At 42.7% G+C, this 20745-nt stretch overlaps 1 protein-coding gene across 3 annotated transcripts in view; it reads right to left on the minus strand.

Moving 5' to 3' along the window:
• Positions 1–20745, minus strand: part of slc12a1 (solute carrier family 12 member 1) — a 161905-nt gene that overhangs the window by 29549 nt on the left and 111611 nt on the right. The gene's annotated exons all lie outside the window — the stretch shown is intronic.

Below are 20745 nucleotides of genomic sequence, written 5' to 3' on the forward strand. Positions count from 1 at the left end.
ACCCCATCCTCCCGCCATGCTACCAGTGATAGGGTTCCTCTTGTTGACACCTACCACCCCACCAGCCTCTGCGTCCAGCACATAATTCTCTGAAACTTCCACCACCTCCAACTGGATCCCACCACCAAACACATCTTTCCCTCCGCCCCCCACCTTCTGCTTTCCACAGGGATCGCTCCCTACGTGACTCCCTTGTCCATTTGTCCCTCTCCACTGATCTCTGCCCTGGCATTTATCCTTGCAAGCATAACAAGTGCTACACCTGCCCCTACATCTCCTCCCTCACTATCATTTAGAGCCCCAAACAGCCTTTCCAGGTGAGGTGATACTTCACCTGTGGGTTTTGAGGGTCATATACTGTGTTCGGTGCTCCTGGTATGGCTTCCTGTATATAGGCGAGGCCCAACGTAGATTGGGAGACTGCTTTGCCGAGCCTCTATGCTCCATCCACTAGAACAAGCGGAATCTCCCAGTGGCCACCCATTTTAATTCTACTTCCCATTCCGATATGTCCATCCATGGCCTCCTCCACTGTCAGGATAAGGCCACACTTAGGTTGGAGGAACAACACCTTATATTCCATTTGAGTAGCCTCCAACCTGATGGCATGAATGTCAATTACTCAAACTTCCAGTAATGCCTTCCCCCCACACCCCAACTTCACCATTGTCCCTCCCTCATGTTATCTCCTTGCCAGCCCATCACCTCCTGGTGGTGCTCCTCTCCCCTTTTTTTCTTTCTTCCATGGCCTCTCTCTCTTTCACCAATCAACTTTCTAGCTCTTTGCTTCATCCCTCCCCCTCGAAGTTTCACCTATCCCCTGGCATTTCTCTCTCCCCTCCCCCCACCTTGCAAATCTACTCCTCAGCTTTTTTCCTCCAGTCCTGCAAAGGGTTTTGGCCCAAAACGTCAACTGTACTTTTTTCCATCGATGCTGCCTGGCCTACTGAGCTCCTCCAGCATTTTGTGTGTGTTGTTGAAATGATTCTATTAGCAGGAATCATTTTGTTTCATCTGTACATGTTGAATAAAACCATCTAATTTCTCCCAAAACATAGTTACCATTGTCTCATTGATGTCAGAATCAGTATCAGGGTTAATATCACTGGCATGTACCATGAAATTTGTTGTTTTGAGGCAGTAGTACATTGTAATACATAATCATAAAATTATAAATTACAATGTATATAGAAAAATAAGTAAGTAGTGTCCAAAAAGAGAGGGAAAAATAATGAAATATTGTTCATGGGTTCATTGTCCATTCAGAAACCTGACGGCAGAGGGGAAGCTGTTCCTGAAATGTTGAGTGTGTGTCTTCAGGCTCCTGTTCCTCCTCCTTGATGATAGCAATGAGAAGAGGATATGACCTGGATGATGGGAGTCCTTAACAATGGATGCCACCATTTTGAGGCATCGGCTTTTGAAGGTATCCTTGATGCTGTGGACCATGATGTAGCTTCTTCTGATTTTGTACAGTGGACCCTGCATACCATGCGGTGATGCAACCAGTTAAAATACTCTTCACGGTACATCTGTAGAAATTTGTAAGTGATATTCCAATTATCCTCAAACTCCTAATAAAATATAGGTGCTCAAGCCTTCTTTGTAATTGCAACAATATATTGTGCCCAGGATTGAACCATAGAGATGTTGATATCCAGAACTTGAAAGTGCTTACTTATAATCTCTCTAGGAGGACTAGTGTGTGTTCCCTTGATTTCCCCTTTCTGAAGTCCACAATCAATTCCTTTGACTTACTGGCAGAGTGCAAGGTAGGTTTCTGTGACACCACTCAACCAGCTGATCTATCTCGCTCCTGTACGTCTCCTCGTCTCCATCAGAAATTCTGCCAACAATAGTTGTGCAAGTTTATAGATAGTATTTGAGCTGTGCCTAGCTACACAGTCATGGCTGTTGAGAAAAAAGAGCAGTGGGCTAAGCACACATCTTTGAGGTGTACCAGTGTTGACTATCAGCAAGGAGGAGATGTTATTTTGCACAGACTGTGGTCTCCCAGTGAGAAAGTTAAGGATTCAGTTACAGAGACAGGTTAAAGGACCCAGGTTTTGGAGCTTGTTAATTAGAATTTAGGGTATGATTGTTTGAACACTGAGCTTTAGTCAGTAAACAACAGGTGATCCAATGCCAAGCGAAGAGCCAGAGAGATCGCATCTGCTGTAAATCTATTGTGGATATGCGTAAATTTTACAGGTCCAGGTCCTTGCTTAGGCAGGAGTTGATTCTGGCCAACCTCTCAAAGCATTTCACAGTAGATGTGAGTGCCACTGGGCAATAATTGTTGACGCAGCTCACCTGGCTCTTCTGGGACACTAGTATGATTATCGCCCTTTTAGGCAGATTGAAGCTTCCAACTGGCAGTGAAATATTGAAGATGTCCTTGAACACTCCCACCAGTTGGTTGGGACAATTTTCAGTGACCTGCCAGCTACACCATCAAGGCCTGATGCCTTGTGAGGGCTCACTGTCTTGAAAGATGTTCTGATGTTGGCTTCCGAGACAAAGATCACAGGGTCACCAGATACTACAGGGATTAGCACAGATGTAGTTTTATTCTCCCTTTCAAAACCTACATAAAAGCACTGAGCTCATCTGAGAATAAAGCATCACAGACATTCATATTAGGTTTTGCTTTGTAGGAACACCGCCAAAGCTGACGTGCCACTGATTGCATCTCTAATCTCAATTGGAATTGTTTTCTCGCCCTTAAAATAGACTTCCATAGGTTGTACCTGGACTTGGACAGTTCTGGATCACCAGTCTTGAATGCCACAGAATACCATGTGTAGACTGTGAATCTCCTGGCTCACCTATGGCTTTTGGTTTGGTTATGTCCAGTATATTCTCAAAGGCATGTACTCATCCACATAGGCTTTGATGAAGTCAGTGACAACTGTGGCATATTTATGCAGATTCAAATATAAATCCCTGAATATTGTCCAGTCTATCAACTCAAAGCAGTTCTGTAAGCACTCCTCCATTTCATTTGACCATATCTTCTTTGTCCTCACCACTGGTGCTGCAGACTTTTCGAAGTGTGGGCATGGGATAGCACAGTAAGCTTTCTTGATGGTGGTATAATAGTGGTCAAGTGTGTTGGCTCCTCTGGTTCCACAGATAATATGTTGGTGGTGGTTGTTCAGAGATTTCTTGAAGCTGGCCTGGTTGAAGTCCCCCACAATGATAAGGAAGGCAGTTTCATGCCTACTGATTACATTGTTTAGCTCCTCCAGTGCCTGCCTGACGTTGGCCCAGATGGAATGTACAGTGCTACCAGGATAACGGCAGAAAACATCCTCAGCAGATAAAGTGGATGACTTTGATAGCTAGACATTCTAGATCAGGTGAGCAGGACTGAGACAGAACTGCCAAGTTTGTGCACCACGATGAGTTAGTCAAAAAGCATACTCCACCTCCTCTACCTTTAAAAGACTGATCTGTCCTGTCTTAGCAGAGAATGACGAAGCTATTGAGTTCTAATACTGCATCCGAAATGGCGAGGGATAGTCATGTTTCCGTGAAGCACAGTACACAGCAGTCCCTGTTGTCACTCTGGTACAGCAATCTTGCCTTGAGGTCTTCAATTTTATTTTCCAGTGACTGTACATTCACCAGCAGGATAGTCAGGAGTGGAATGCTAAGGCCTCTGCACTTCGATTGAACTTGTAGATTGGCACAGCATCCCCATTTCCGTTTTCTTAAAGGAGAACTGCACTAGTGACCTGAGTTTGCCGTCCAAGGCAGATAATCAGGATAATGGCTTTGTAACAAATGTATCTGGTACATAACATAGAAAAGTTATGATGTCTGTGAAAGAATAAACCCTCCCCCCACTTCCAGAACCAGTTCTACTTACTGGTACATGACATACTTAAGCAATTTGACACAAAGGTTCATGCACTGTATGTAATCTGTTAACACTGAATACAACACAGGTATTATAGTTGATCTAATTCAAATCAGGTAAACTAGAAAAACAAACACATATGTAACAGACACAAAATGTTGGAAGAACTCAGCAAACAGGTAGCATCTATGCAGGGGAATAAATAGTTGATAGTTTGGGCAGAGGCGGTTCATCAGAAAACTGCTGCCATCAGATGCTGCCTGACTTGCTGAGTTCCTCCAGCATTTTGTGTATATTGCTCAAGATTTCCCACATCTTGGTGTTTATGTTGACCACAGCATTTATTTCAGTTTAGTTCCTCAAATCACTTCCTTCAGGCTGTTTCTGGAATGTCTGGATCAGTTCCACTCTGGTTCAACAGACCTATAGAAATGGTATATGAACAGTGCAGCATTGACTTAAGATTAGTATCAAGTTGGCAACTGTTATGGAAACCGCGTTAGCAAAACTCAATGAGGAAAGTCAAGTAGCGCAGGCAGTAGCTGAAATCAAAAATCTTAAAAGGAATAGCCACAAACAGTCCAGCTCACTGTACTCCAAGCAGTAAGAAAGAGAAGTAACTTACATTTTTTTCTGATACGCAATATCCTTTCAATATGTGATAATGAATAATTTGGGAGTTGGTGATATTCTTTCCCAGGCTCCCATTCTTTTATATGGCAAGTCAGCTCTTATGATAATGCAAGACAATGAGTAACGATTTACAAGAGGGACACCTACGACTCAGACTCAGCCATAAGAACAAAGTCAGACTCATATACACAATCAAAGCCATCAGCATGTTGTAAACATGCTGCAGAAAGGCATACAGCCAGCACTACCAAGGGATATAGATGGTGCCAGATCACCAACGTGGTGAACAACTTAAAGGCAAAATGTGACTTGACTGCTGTTGTAAAAGTGGATATTCACATCCAAGAATCCACGTGTTAGCCAACAAACTAAACATTGCAGATACCTTTGAATGTATTCAATCTAGTTAAGAAAGTACACCATAGACACTTTCTTAAAAACAGTAAATAAAGATCAACTACTCAATAGTTAAACTAATTGAATTAGCATTTCAGGCTGATAACCTTTCTTCACATAACCCAATAAATGCTTTACAGGTGACTGATTTTGCTTTGATTTCTGAACTGTAGGAAATATTTTCTGAAAAAAGAAAACAATGAAAGGAAGGAACTTTAAAATGTGAATATTTTACAAATACCAAGGAAAAGACCTTCTTTCATTATGCCAGATAACCATATATAATTGTATATGCTGCATCCCTGTATTTCATAATGAATTACGTTAAGGGGATCCTGTTTGTACTTCAGCAAGGGCTCTGGCTGTAGTAGACAACTTTAATCATTGAGTAGATAACAAATCCCTTCAGTGAAATGTCTCCCCTTTCCTAACAGTGTTTAGTTATGTTTCAGGAGTTCCTGTATCTGTTAGGAAAACTTCCTGAGGGATCCCCAGGAAAGCCACAACTCCTTAAAAGCTATAGCCAATTACATTACCATTGTCCATGCTGAATCTCTCTGTGTCACATAGTGACCAGAAAGACCACTATGAAAGCTGCAGCAGGGCCCAGCTTAGCAGGTGAGAAGCCAGAGGCACACTGCTACCATCTGAGCCAGAGTCCAAATATAGCTTCATATTCAACTCTAGTCTTGAACGTCGCACATGTGTTGATAGACCAGTCATGATATAACACTGATATACAGGTATGTGGTGATAGAAATCCGTATTTCCTTGAAAATTGTGTCACAAGTAGGTAGGGTCACAAAGAGAGCTTTAGCTACATTGGCCTTCATAAAGCAGAGTACCAAATATCAGAATTGGGATGTTATGTTGTGTGAATTTGGAGCATTATGTGAAGTTCTAGTCACCTATCTATAGGAAAGATATTAATAAGATTGAAAGAACACAAGAGAAAATTTATAAGGATGTTGCTGGGTCTTGAAACCTGATTTGTAAGGAAAGGTTGAATAGGTTAGGACACTATTCCCTGGAGCGTAGGAGAATGAGAGGAGATTTGATAGAAGCATACAACTCTATGAGGGGTACAGTAGGGTAAATGTAAGCAGACTATTTCCGCTCAAGTTGTAGGTCATAGGTTAAAGATGAAATGTGAAATATTTAAGGGGAAGCTGAGCATCAACTGCTTCACTCAGAGGGTGATTCAACTGTGGAACAAGCTGCCAGCAGAAGTGGTGGATGCAGATTCAATTTTGTATTGAATAAGTGCATGGACAAGAGGGTATAGAGGACCATAGTCCTTGTGCGGGTTGATGGGAATAGGCAGAAAAATAGTTCAGAACTGACTTGATGCACTGAAGGACCTGTTTCGGTGTTGTAGTGCTTTATGACTCTATGGACAGCTACTGTACTGGTGGCTATGTATGTAATCACAGTGCAAAACACAAGTATAGAACCAATGAGTACGAAAATAAATAGCTGCTGCATTACCACCCCAGCCCTGGCCAGATTTTACTTGCTTTCTGCCGGCACATATAAATGAACAGTGATAAAGCTGAAGCTGTTAGAGGAAAGGGAGAAAATAAATTCAGCCTCTCCACTTGGGAGAATGGGAAACATTTCCCTCTAGAGGAAATTTTAAAGAACAACCTGTTTTGAACATAAAATATATTGTATATTGTTTTCTGAATAGTCTGGGTCACTGCTAATACTTTACCTCTGAGTGTTTTCTAAAAAATTGTCTTATTGCAGGAACAGGTAACTAACACATCTTTCTTATTTTATTCTTTTTCTTTTTTTCCCCGTAAGATTGTTTCAAAACAATATTTAAATTTTACTTTTGTTCCATTGAGTCTGTGTTTATTATAAACTGACATTTGGGGAGATCTGTCATAATAAGTTAGAATTTTACACTGAATTAAACTAATGAACTTCAATTCAAAGCGAGGATCTGGCTTCTGAACTACGAAGATATACAGGGCAACTTGGGCACGGTTGATTGAAAAATTGTAAAGAATTACCATATAAGGAATTAACAAATTATTGGCATTTAAGAAATAACACAATTTGCAAAAAAAAATCCTAAGGCACAAAAAAGCACAGCATTTGATTGGTCTGAGGCTGACAGAAGAAACTAAAGTTCGTATTGACAAAAGTTTGAATTAACTCAAATGACGCATATAATGTTAAAAGAAGCATGAGGACAGAAAGCATTTTAGGACTACAATATCGATAAAGGAGGAAGATAGAACGAGAGTAAATTGGTGAGAAGGACAAAAATGGATGATGGCTTCTGATATATAAAAAGGGAAAAAACTCAAAGGTCAACATTTGACTCTTACAAATAGGCAAATTTCTAACGGAGAATAAAGAAAAGTGGGGAAATTAAATATTGTCTTGATAAAGATGGCTTATAGAGAAGTCATCTTTCAAAATTCTAGAGGCTTTGGAATGCTTCCTGCGGTTTGGAAAGTAGCAAAGATGAGCCCACTATTTAAGGGAGTGAAAACAACTACCAACATATTGACATAGTACTACATAAAATGTGAAAATTATATAAAAATATAATAACAGACCACCTAGAAAATATCAAGATTAAATTTAAGAAAGGAAAATCAAGTTTGATTAGTCTATGGAGTTCTTTGAGTGTGTGACTGGAGGAACACTAATGGGGAACTAGTATATGTGGTGTACTTAAATTTTCAGGTTTCATGTGCAACTGGGGGTAACATACTGGAAGGGACTGAAAATTAATTACTGGATAAAAAAAGAGTGGGAATAAATGGATCTTTTTCATATTGGCAGACTGACGTAGGATACAATAATGATCAGTGCACAGGCTCCAACTATTTGGTTGATGGGAACCAAATGTTATATTTCCAAACGCAAACACGAAGAAATCTGCAGATGCTGGAAATTCAAGCAACACACACAAAATGCTGGTGGAATGCAGCAGGCCAGGCAGCATCCATAGGAAGAGGTACAGGCGATGTTTCGGGCCGAGACCCTTCATCAGGACTAACTGAAAGAAGCATTAGTTAGTCCTGACAGAGGGTCTCGGCCCAAAATGTCGCTTGTACCTCTTCCTATAGATGCTGCCTGGCCTGCGGCGTTCCACCAGCATTTTGTGTGTGTTGGTTATATTTCCAAGTTAGCTGATGATACCCAACTAAATAGAACTGAGAGCGGGGGGTGGGGGGGTGGTGTAAGAGGCCCTAGGGGGACATAGACAAGTCAATGAGCTACAACATAGCAGATAGAATATGTGGAAAAATATGAGATGATCCACTTCTGTGCACAATACTGACAGTTTGAGGAATCTGCATATCCTTGTACACGTGCTGCTGCATCAAGCAATTAGGAAGACAAATGGTATGTCAGCCTTTACTAAAAGAGAATTTGAGCACACGAATAAAGATCTCTTACTAACATAGATATTGAGACTGCACCTGGAATACCTCAACATAGGAGGATAGACAGCAAGTTCATGAGAATGGCACCACCATCTGTATGTCCTCTCCATATCACACAACATCCTGACCAGTGAAGTTACAGCCATTCCTTCTTTGCTAGGTATAAATCTTAGAACTCCCTAGCCAACAACCTTGAAGAAAGTGGCTCAATCCACGTTAACGAATAATAAACTCTGGTCACGCCAGGGGCACTGGATAGCAAAAATAAATTCTTGAAAAGGTCACTGATGAAAGAGGTGTAAATGATTGTGATTACCATTGTTTATTTAATTAATGGAAGTGGTAGGTTTGGCATTACCTTCCAGCACTAAGGGACAGATTATGGTTGTGATTTGTTGTGGACTGTTTGTCTCCTTCTCTATTAAGTATAGTGGTATTGAGGAAATGGATGAAAATTTAGTACACTATATTCCTGGGATGATAGGTTTGCTTTGTAAGGATGATCAAATAGAACAAGCACCAAGACCGTGCTTGCCTGACTGATCCTTCCTGCACTGTTGGGAGTTTTACTCTCAATGTATGCTGCCAATAACAATCTGGAAAACGAATCCCTGGTCAGGTTTGTCCTAAGTAATTGTACAACAGAGGGTTCCACTGGTGTTTACAGGAACACAGTTGATTTTCCAGCAGCAAGGAACTTATTAGTCTTCTGGTGCAACAAGATATCTGTAAGTAAATGCTTCTAATTAGCACAGGGTAGGGTGCAGGAGTATGTGCTGAAAGACGCACTGAAGCCACTGCAAAGACTTTATGGGGAGGGACCACAATTTCCTGCCAGCTTGGAATATGGTGGGGGGGAGGTGGTGGAGTGGCTGGCCTCTGAATAACAGCCTCTCTAACACTCCTTACATTTATTTATAAACAGGACTTACAAGTGGCTTTGATGATCCTATGATCTCCATCTCCAAAGCTCCAGGCTGCTTTTAGGAGGGTGAATCCATGGAAAGCTTCTGGACCAGGCAGGGTACCTGGCCACAAACTGAAGACCTGTGCTGACCAACTCGCTTGTGTGTTCACTGATCTTTAACCTCTCACTTCTGCAGTGTGTGGTACCCACCTGCTTCAAGCAGGCTTCAATTCTACCGGTGCCCAAGAAAAGCATGATGACCTGCCTCAATGACTATTGCCCAGTTGCACTTACATCCACAGTGATGAAGTGTTTTGAGAGGTTGCTGATGAAGCATATCAGCTCCTGCCTGAGAGGTGACTTGGAGCTGCTCCAATTTGCCTTACTCGAGCAACAGGTCCACAGCAGATACCATCTCACTGGCTCTTCACTCAACCCTGGAACACCTGGACAGCAAAGATGCATACATCAGGATGCCCTTCATCAACTACAGCTCATCATTCAATACCATCATCTCCTCAAAGATAATCAATCATCTCCAAGACTGTGGCCTCAATATCTCCTTGTGCAATTGGATCCTGGACACTACTTCTGAGGACTAAATCAAAGGTGGTGATAAATCAGCATACAGGTGGGAGATTGAAAATTTGGCTGAGTGGTGTCATTACAACAGCCTCTCATTCAATGCCAGCAAGACCAAGGAGCTGGTTACAGACGTCAGAAGAAGGGAACCACAGGTACATGAGCCAGTCCTTATTGGAGGATCAGAGGTGGAAAGGGTTAGCAACTTTAAATTCCAGGTGTTACTATTTCGGAGGGCCTGTCATGGACCCAGCACTTAAGTGCAATCAAAAAGGAAGTACAGAAGTGCCTCTGTTTCCTAAGGAATCTGCAGAGATTCAGCATGACATCTAAAACTCTGACAAACTTCTATAGCTGTGTAGAGGGTGGAAAGTATATTGACTGGCTGCATCACAGCCTGGTACGGAAACCCCAATGCCTTTGAACAGAAAATCCTACAAAAGGTATTGCCTTCGGCCCAGTACATCACAGATGAAGCCCTTCCAACAACTGAGCATATCTACATGAAGTGCTGTCATAGGAAAGCAGTATCTATCATTAGAGATCCCCATCACGCAGGCCATGCTCTCTTCTCACTGCTTCCATCAAATAGAACGTACAAGGGCCTCACTACTTGCACCACCAGGTTAAAGAACAGTTACCACCCCTCAACCATCAGCCTCTTGAATAAAAGTGGATAATTATACTCACTTGCCCTTTTGTTGAAATGTTTCTACAACGAAAAATCTCACTTTAAGGAATCCTTATCTCATTATATCATGTTCTTGTTATTTATTGCTATTTATTTATATTTGCATTTGCACAGATTGTCATCTTCTGCACTCTGGTTGATCTTTCATTGATCATGTTATAGTTATTATTCTATAGATTTGCTGAGTATGGCAACAAGAAAATAAATCTCAAGAGTTGTATATGGTGACATACATGTACTTTGATAATAAAATTCACTCTGAACTTTGCATTGTGAATAGAATGCATTAATTTGATGATGCAGTGAATGTAAAGACATTTACTGATTGGCCTGTACTGCCTATATACAATAGTTCAATAGTTCTATTTAATACCACTGAATATATACAATATACAATCTGGAATCCTTGAACTTAACAGACAATGAAAGAATTAGGAAGCATACAGGAAAATGGCATTCAGATGAAGCCATGATCTTGGTGAATGTCAGAAGAGACTCAAAAGGCTAGATGGCCTACTCTTAAAGGTTAGCAGGATTCCCACCCAGATGATGTGGACCACCATTCAACACCCAACCGTATCACCTACTAACCTACATCTTTTTAACAGGCTTTGAAACCCATCAGTTTTCTGGCTGTTGAATGCTAAACCTGTTGAGAAGTGTAAATATATGCTTCCTATTTAGATTAAGCCTCACCACCCTCTTTAAAGGCCCAATACCAGTTGGTAAGGTAGGGAGAAAAATGTACAGCTTTTTAAAAATAAATGCATTTATTCATATGATGACTACTTCATTAGCAAGGACAAGCTTTTGTAAATTAGTGAATTACTGTTATCTGTACCTGTAACTAGTCCTTATCATACTCAGAGTACGTTCAGTAGTTTTATAACATCAGTGGTACATGTTTTCAGGCATTTGTATCTTCTGCCTGATAGGAAGGAGAAGAAGAGTGAATGTTCAGGATGGGTGGGGTATTTAATTATTGAAGCAGCAAAAAGTATGTCGGAGTTCCTGGAGGGGAGACAGATTTCTGCGATGTGCTGTGCTGTGTCCACAACCCTCTACAGTTTCTTGCAGTCACAGGTGGAGCAGTTGCTATACCAAGCCATAATGCATCCAGACACGACGCTTCCAATGACGCATCAATAAAACTTATGAAGGTCAAAGAGAATATGCTAAATTTGTTCAGCTCCTGAGGAAGTAGAGCTGCTGGAAAGCACTCTTGGCTGTGGCATCTATGCGGTTGGTCCAGGATAGGCTATTATTGATGTTCACATTTGTTGTGTAGCCTTGGCATTTTGGCTATGCTTTGTTCTGAAAACTACAATATGAAGGAACAAAGCACAGTTTGGGTTTCTTGGAGGATTTTCACAATCTTAGGAAAAAAAAAACAAAAATTGGAGAAGTTGATAATTCTACTCTCTGAGCCCATCACCGAATCATGCTTGATCATTTTCACTCTTCCTATAATCCTAGATAGATTTTGTCTAGAACAGCTTTCTCTTTACTGCCTCCTGTCATAGAAAATTCCTTACGTTTATCATCTTTCTCCTTACAGCAGTGGTCCCCAACCACCAGGCCGCGGACCAGTACTGGGCCGCAAGGAAACGATATGAGTCAGCTGCACCTTTCCTCATTCCCTGTCACGCACTGTTGAACTTGAACATAGGGTTTCCAACTGTCCCGTATTAGCCGGGACATCCCGTATATTGGGCTAAATTTGTTTGTCCCATACGGGATCGCCCTTGTCCTGTATTTCCCCCGCTAAGGTACAGCGTTCCTATGAAACCATTCGTAAGCGGAAATGGCATGAAGCAAAGAAGCAATTACCGTTAATTTATATGGGAAAAATTTTTCAGCGTTCCCAGACCCAAAAAATAATCTACCAAATCATACCAAATAACACATAAAACCTAAAATAACATTAACATATAGTAAACGCAGGAATGATATGATAAATACACAGCATAAAGTAGAAATAATGTATGTACAGTATACTCGGGAAGATTAAGCCAAAACTGATTTGTGGGGAAAAAATCGGCACGTACGTGCATGCGCACACAGGTGCCCACACAAGGCTTCATGGTCATGGTAGTCTTTCCAGGGGTAAAGTGTCCCGGGATTTGACTGCTACTTTTGTCCCTTATTTGGGAGTGAGAAAGTTGGCAACCTTAACTGTAAAAGACATGTTGAGGTGAGTTTAACCCTACTTGAACACCATCCCCTCCCAGTCGGCCGGTCCGCAAGAATATTGTCAATATTAAACAGGTCCACGGTGCAAAAAAGGTTGGGGACCCCTACCGTACAATATTCAGCCTCAAGTCTCTTACCCTGTAAACCAGGACCATGATCCCTGGCTCTGCACCCTCTTCCACGGAAAGCAACGTCCCTACATCCAACCTATCCAGACCATTCCAGGAATCAGTCTAGCATACCCTTGTTATACTGGAAACTAAAATGATGTACAATAAATAACTGATCTCACCAATTGTGGCAGGATATCCTTGTTCCTGTACTCAGAACACTTGCAAAGAAGGTTTACATATTATTTGCCTTCCTAAATGCTTGTTACACCTGCACAGGTGTATTCAGTAAACAGCATAGGGAAGAATACCCAGATCCTTTTGTAAATTGATATTTCTATCACCATGTAAATGATATGCTACCTTTGGTTTTCCTTCAAAGCAGATTTAAAGGTGAAACTACAAATAAATGCAACAAAGTAGGGCATACTCAAAGAGTATGTCAGGCAGACAAAAACAAATGGACTGCAAAGGGAAGAGAAAAAGCTAAAAAAAAAAATCAAGTTGCAGTTTCAGAAAGAGCACTAATCTGCATGTTGTTGATGAAAAATCTGATGCCGATGAGAGTGAAGCAAGACTAAGTAGACTTGAGATTTACAATGTTAAAACAATGGAAGCAATATGGCTTATGCCAGAAGTGAATGTCAAGTTAATTCAAATTGAATTGGACACTGGCTAGGCTATTTCAGTCATGCCACAAAGAGTATCAGCATTTCAAAGATACTGAACTTAAGCCTGCAGATATCCAACTCAGAACTGTGGGAATGACCTTAATAACAGTGAAATACAACAACCAACAAGCCACGCAACAAACAAAATGCTAGATGAACTCAGCAGGCCAGGCAGCATCAATGGAAAAGAGTAAACAGTTGATGTGTTGGGTCAAAACCCTTCATCAGGACTGGGAAAAAAGGTGAGAAGTCAGAGCCACATTGGGCTTGTATGTGTCAAACAAAAAAAGGAGGGCAGCATAGTGGGACTCTGATTGGCTGAGACAACTACAACTTGATTGGAAATTTCCAGTAAGATGGTGGCACACTCAGACGCAAGAGCCTCTTGGGGGCCAACCAAAAGTGTTTTTGTCTTTTTAAAAACACTTTTTATGATCCCAAGACAAAGCTGGATTCCCAGAACTTCAGGTACTGCAGTCTACCCCATCAGTAAGCTGCTTGTTGGCGGAGGAGCTGGACTTGGTGCAGACCGTGATGCTGTCTGTTACAGGAAGGCATCAGAATTGGTGCATGAAGGCAAAATGCAGTGTAACCTCAGGTGATTGTCTTAGATGTTCTGTCTTGCAATTGCAAGGCCCTGTTGGACATTGATAATGAAAGATGCCGTCGCCTGTTTCCCTTGTTTGGTGGTGCGACAGATAGCAGGGGCTTCAGTTGTAGCGAAGAGTAGGGCTCAAGCTGCAGTGCAGGACAGGAGACACCAGAGGCGGTGGAATGTGGTGTCTGTGCTCGGTTGGGGACTGGCTACTCCCATTGGTGCTGCTCTCCAGTGTTTGATCAGTGGAATGAGAGGCTGGATTGCATGTGTGTTTGTATGCAGACTGCTGGGAACTACACCATCAATTTGTGAGGCATGTCACTCGGAGACTTGGGAGTAGAGAGTGCAGCGCGCCGCGCGTACGCAGCCCTCCAGTGAAAACTTATATCATCTCCGTTAAATAGGGGCCGTGGACAATTCTGATTTGGTGGAGATGGACGTGAAAGCACAGAGGAACATCGGGAAAAATTTCTGAAACACTCGTTCACTGCTGTCATTACTGCGCAGTCGGGAATCTTTTGGAGGGAAGGCCTCAAAATCCCCAGCTTTGCCTGCTGTTGGCGACCAAGATGGAGGTCGAATCGTTTAAAATCAATCTAACCCTTTCCTTCCACATATCTCCCCACTTTTCCACATATCCCTCCATTTTTCCATCATCCATGTGCCTATCTAAACACATGCGGAGCAAGCCATTTTTGAATTTTTCGGTTTTTTTTCCATCGGCGTTCAGAGAGGCGGGACTGCGCAGGCGTGTGACGTCAGGCAGTGAAGCGCGGAAGATTTAAAAGGAACAGAGCCTTATACAGCGGGCAGCATAGTTTGCGGGCTGTGGAGTGAGCCGGAAGCAGAGTGAAGGCTTAAGGGCTTCAGCTCAACGGGCTTAGGCGGAAACGGGCGAGGCAACGAGCGTTTGGTATTCATTTTTTGTTGTTATTTGAGGAGAGGAAGTATGAGTGTATTATAGAGCAGCTTGTTGTTCTCGGTGCCAGATGTGGGAGGTCCTGGAGTTTCCAGGCCTCCCGCACGTCCACATCTGCGCCAGGTGCGCCAAGATGCAGCTCCTAGGAGACCGCATTAAGGAACTGGAGCTGCAGCTCGATGACCTTCGCCTTGTCAGGGAGAGTGAGGAGTTGATAGAGAGGAGTTACAGGCAGGTGGTCACACCGGTGCCACAGGAGGCAGACAAGTGGGTCACAGCTAGGAGGGGGAAGAGGAAGAGTCAGGTAATAGAGAGTACCACAGTGGCTGTGCCCCTTGACAATAGGTACTGCTGTTGGAGTACTGTTGGGGGGGGGGGGGGGGGAGAGGAACAGCTTACCTGGGGGAAGTGACAGTGGCCGTGCCTCCGGCACAGAGTCCGGCCCTGTAGCTCAGAAGGGTAGGGAAGGGAAGAGGAGGGCAGTAGTAATAGGGGACTTGATAGTAAGGAGGTCAGATAGGCGATTCTGTGGACGCAGTCCGGAGACCCGGATGGTAGCTTGCCTCCCTGGTGCCAGGGTCCAGGATATTTCTGATCGCGTCCAAGAGATCCTGAAGTGGGAGGGTGAGGAGCCACAGGTTGTGGTACATATAGGTACCAATGACATAGGTAGGAAAAGGGGAGAGGTCCTGAAAGGAGAATATAGGGAGTTAGGAAGCGAGTTGAGGAAAAGGACTGCAAAGGTAGTAATCTCAAGATTACTGCCTGTGCTACGCGACAGTGAGAGTAGGAATGCAATGAGGTGGAGGATAAATGCATGGCTGAGGGATTGGAGCAGGGGGCAGGGATTTAAGTTTTTGGGTCATTGGGACCTCTTTTGGCGCAGGTGTGACCTGTACAAAAAGGACGGGTTACACTTGAATCCTAGGGGGACCAATATCCTGGTGGGGAGATTTGCGAGGACTACTGAGGTGACTTTAAACTAGAATGGTTGGGGGGTGGGAATCAAATTAAAGAGACTGGGAGAGAGGAGCAAATTAGTCCTGACGAAGGGTCTTGGTCTGAAACGTCAACTGCACCTCTTCCTAGAGATGCTGCCTGGCCTGCTGCGTTCACCAGCAACTTTTATGTGTGTTGCTTGAATTTCCAGCATCTGCAGAATTCCTGTTGGTTGGGAGAGAGGAGGTTAGTTCACAACAGGGGGATGGGAACAAGTGCAGAGAGACAGAGGGGTGTAAAATGAGGATAGAAGCAAAAAGTAGTAAGGTGAAAAGTAAAAGCGGCAGGCTGGCAAATCCAGGGCAAAAATCAAAAAGGGCCACTTTTCAACATAATTGTATAAGCAAGCCTGAAGGCTTTGTCTGTCAATGCAAGGAGCATTCGTAACAAGGTGGATGAATTAAAAGAGCAGATTGTTATTAATGAATATGATATAGTTGAGATCACGGAGACATGGCTCCAGGGTGACCAAGGATGGGAGCTCAACATTCAGGGATATTCAATATTCGGGAGGGATAGACATGGAAGAAAAGAAGGTAGGGTAGCATTGCTGGTTAGAGAGGAGATTAACGCAATAGAAAGGAAGGACATTAGGCGGGAGGATGTGAAATCAATATGGGTAGAGCTGCATAACACTAAGGGGCAGAAAACGCTGGTGGGAGTTATGTACAGGCCACCTGACAGTAGTAGTAAGGTTGGGGATGGCATTAAACAGGAAATTAGAAATGTGTGCAATAAAGGAACAGCAGTTATAATGGGTGACTTCAAGCTACATATAGATTGGGTGAACCAAACTGGTAAGGGTGCTGAGGAAGAGGATTTCTTGGAATGTATGTGGGATGGTTTTTCGAACCAACATGTCGAGGAACCAACTAGAGAGCAGGCCATTCTAGACTGGGTATTGAGCAATGAGGAAGGGTTAATTAGCAATCTCGTCGTGAGAGGCCCATTGGGTAAGAGTGACCATAATATGGTGGAATTCTTCATTAAGATGGAGAGTGACATAGTGAATTCAGAAACAACGGTTCTGAACTTAAAGAAGGGTAACTTTGAAGGTATGAGATGTGAATTAGCTAAGATAGACTGGCAAATGACACTTAAAGGGTTGACGGTGGATATGCAATGGCAAGCATTTAAAGATCGCATGGATGAACTACAACAATTGTTCATCCCAGTTTGGCAAAAGAATAAACCAGGGAAGGTAGTGCACCCGTGGCTGACAAGGGAAATTAGGGATAGTATCAATTCCAAAGAAAAAGCATACAAATTAGCCTGAAAAAGCAGCTCACCTAAGGCCTAGGAGAAATTCAGAGTCCAGCAGAGGAGGACAAAGGGCTTAATTAGGAAAGGGAAAAATGATTATGAGAGAAAACTGGCAGGGAACATAAAAACTAACTGTAAAAGCCTTTACAGATATGTGAATAGAAAAAGATTCGTTAAGACAAATGTAGGTCCCTTACAGTCAGAAACAGGTGAATTGATCATGGGGAACAAGGACATGGCAGACCAATTGAATAACTACTTTGGTTCTGTCTTCACTAAGGAGGACATAAATAATCCTCTGGAAATAGTAGGGGACAGAGGGTCTAGTGAGATGGAGGAACTGAGGTAAATACATGTTAGTAGGGAAGTGGTGTTAGGTAAATTGAAGGGATTAAAGGCAGATAAACCCACAGGGCCAGATGGTCTGCATCTCAGAGTGCTTAAGGAAGTAGCCCAAGAAATAGTGGATGCATTAGTGATAATTTTTCAAAACTCTTTAGATTCTGGATTAGTTCCTGAGGATTGGAGGGTGGCTAATGTAACCCCGCTTTTTAAAAAAGGAGGGAGAGAGAAACCAGGGAATTATAGACCGGTTAGCCTGACATCGGTGGTGGGGAAAATACTAGAGTCAGTTATCAAAGATGTGATAACAGCACATTTGGAAAGCAGTGAAATCATCGGACAAAGTCAGCATGGATTTGTGAAAGGAAAATCATGTCTGACGAATCTCATAGAATTTTTTGAGGATGTAACTAGTAGAGTGGATAGGGGAGAACCAGTGGATGTGGTATACTTGGATTTTCAAAAGGCTTTTGGCAAGGCCCCACACAGGAAATTAGTGTGCAAACTTAAAGCACATGGTATTGGGGGTATGGTATTGATGTGGATAGAGAATCGGTTGGCAGACAGGAAGCAAGGAGTGGGAATAAACAGGACCTTTTCAGAATGGCAGGCAGTGACTAGTGGGGTACTGCAAGGCTCAGTGCTGGGACCCCAGTTATTTACAATATATATTAATGACTTAGATGAGGGAATTAAAAGCAGCATCTCCAAGTTTGCGGATGACACGAAGCTGGGCGGCAGTGTTAGCTGTGAGGAGGATGCTAAGAGGATGCGGGGTGACTTGGATAGGTTAGGTGAGTGGGCAAATTCATGGCAGATGCAATTTAATGTGGATAAATGTGAGGTTATCCACTTTGGTGGCAAAAACAGGAAAACAGATTATTATCTGAATGGTGGCCGATTAGGAAAAGGGGAGGTGCAACAAGACCTAGGTGTCATTATACACCAGTCATTGAAAGTGGATTGCAGGTACAGCAGGCAGTGAAAAAGGCGAATGGTATGCTAGCATTCATAGCAAGAGGATTCGAGTACAGGAGCAGGGAGGTACTACTGCAGTTGTACAAGGCCTTGGTGAGACCACACCTGGAGTATTGTGTGCAGTTTTGGTCCCCTAATCTGAGGAAAGACATTCTTGCCATAGAAGGAGTACAAAGAAGGTTCACCAGATTGATTCCTGGGATGGCAGGACTTTCATATGATGAAAGACTGGATCGACTAGGCTTATACTCGCTGGAATTTAGAAAATTGAGGGGGGATCTTATTGAAACGTACAAGATCCTAATGGGATTGGACAGGCTAGATGCAGGAAGATTGTTCCCGATTTTGGGGAAGTCCAGAACGGGGGGTCACATTTTGAAGATAAAGCCTTTTAGGACCGAGATGAGGAAAAACTTCTTCACACAGAGAGTAGTGAATCTGTGGAATTCCCTGCCACAGGAAACAGTTGAGGCCAGTTCATTGGCTATATTTAAGAGGGAGTTAGATATGGCCCTTGTGGCTAAAGGGATCGGGGGTATGGAGAGAAGGCAGGTACAGGGTTCTGAGTTGGATGATCAGCCATGATCATACTGAATGGCGGTGCAGGCTCGAAGGGCCGAATGGCCTACTCCTGCACCTATTTTCTATGTTTCTATGTTCGAATAGAGATGGTGCTCAGTACTTGGTGTCGGAGAGCTGATCAGAGCTCGAAGTTTTCGGATGACTCAGAATTGGACCGTGGTCGGGTATGGCAGGAAGAGTTTTTCTTCCTTCTCCCATCTGCGTGAGATGTGGGACATTTGACAGACTTTGAACTTTTACTGTGCTCATGGACTTCTTCATCAAGTTATGGTATTGTTGCACTGTTGTAACTATATGTTATAATTATGTGGTTTTGTTAGTCTTTTTTCAGTCTTGGTCTGTCCTGTGTTTTGTGATATCACACCGGAGGAAATATGATATCATTTCTTAATGCATGCATTACTAAATGACAATAAAAGAGGTCTGCGTGTCTTCATAATCTGTATGTATTTTTTGCATGGCTGTATGTGTGCTCACTATCTTGAATGTGCTGTGTGCCTTATGTTGAGTTGTGTTGTGTATGTTTTGCACCTCTGGCCCAAGGGAATGTTGTTTCGTCAGGCTGTATTCATGTATGGTTGAATGATAATTAAGCCTGAATTTGAATTTGAAATCCATACACAATTTGCATGCTACATCCTTTCTAATAAAGTCAACAGAAAGCAAATTAAGGAAGGTACTGGATGATGTCACAGTAGTGTTCCAGAATGACAATGGAAAGCTCAAACATATCAAGGGTAAAATAATGTTAGATGAAAATGCCACACACAAACTTTGCAAAGCCCATCCAATTCCTTATGCCATTTGTGATAAAGTAGCCAGTGAGCTATATTGCATGAAGTCTGAATGAGTTCTTTCCAAGGTTGAGTGGAGCCCATGGGCAACACCAATGGTCCCAGCAGCCATCTGTGGTGATTTTAAGGTCACCATCAACTCAGTACTGAAAGTAAATCAAATCCTCTATCCTGGGCAGAGAATATCCTTTGCAAACCTTTCTGCAGGGAAACAGTTCATCAAAGTGGACTTAGCTGAGGCCTACCTACAAATGGAGATGGAAGTCCAAAGTGTTTCTCACCATAAACACTCACAAAGAGCTGTATCATTATAACAGGTTTATTTCTGGAGTAGCATCAACACCTGCACTCTGGCAGAAAGCTCTGAACCAGATGCCGCAAGGCTGTCCAGACACTCAGTGTTAACCGGATTACATCATTGTTGCCAGTAAGGATGACAAGACAGTATTAAAAAGATAAGATCATGGGTTCAGAGCATGACATAACAAGTGTGAATTCTTTAAACCAAGCATCACTTACTGTGATCACACCATTAACACCCAAGGATTATACAAGTTTGCAGAGAAAATTCAAGCAGTGGTGCATGCCCCAAGGCCAAAGGATGTGTTGCAGTTGCAGTCCTTTTTAGGACTTGTTAATTATTATAACAGATTCTTGCCAAACCTGGCCTCTGTGGTCCAACCTTTGAGCTCATTACTGCAGATCAGGAAGAAATGACAATTGACAGGGCAGTGTGAAGTGACTTTCAAAATAGGTAAAAGAAATGGTGATATCAGACACTGTACTGACATGTCATAATTCATATCTTCCAT

This window comes from Mobula birostris, chromosome 18, assembly GCF_030028105.1.
Source record: "Mobula birostris isolate sMobBir1 chromosome 18, sMobBir1.hap1, whole genome shotgun sequence".
In the NCBI taxonomy this organism is placed as follows: Eukaryota; Metazoa; Chordata; class Chondrichthyes; order Myliobatiformes; family Myliobatidae; genus Mobula; species Mobula birostris.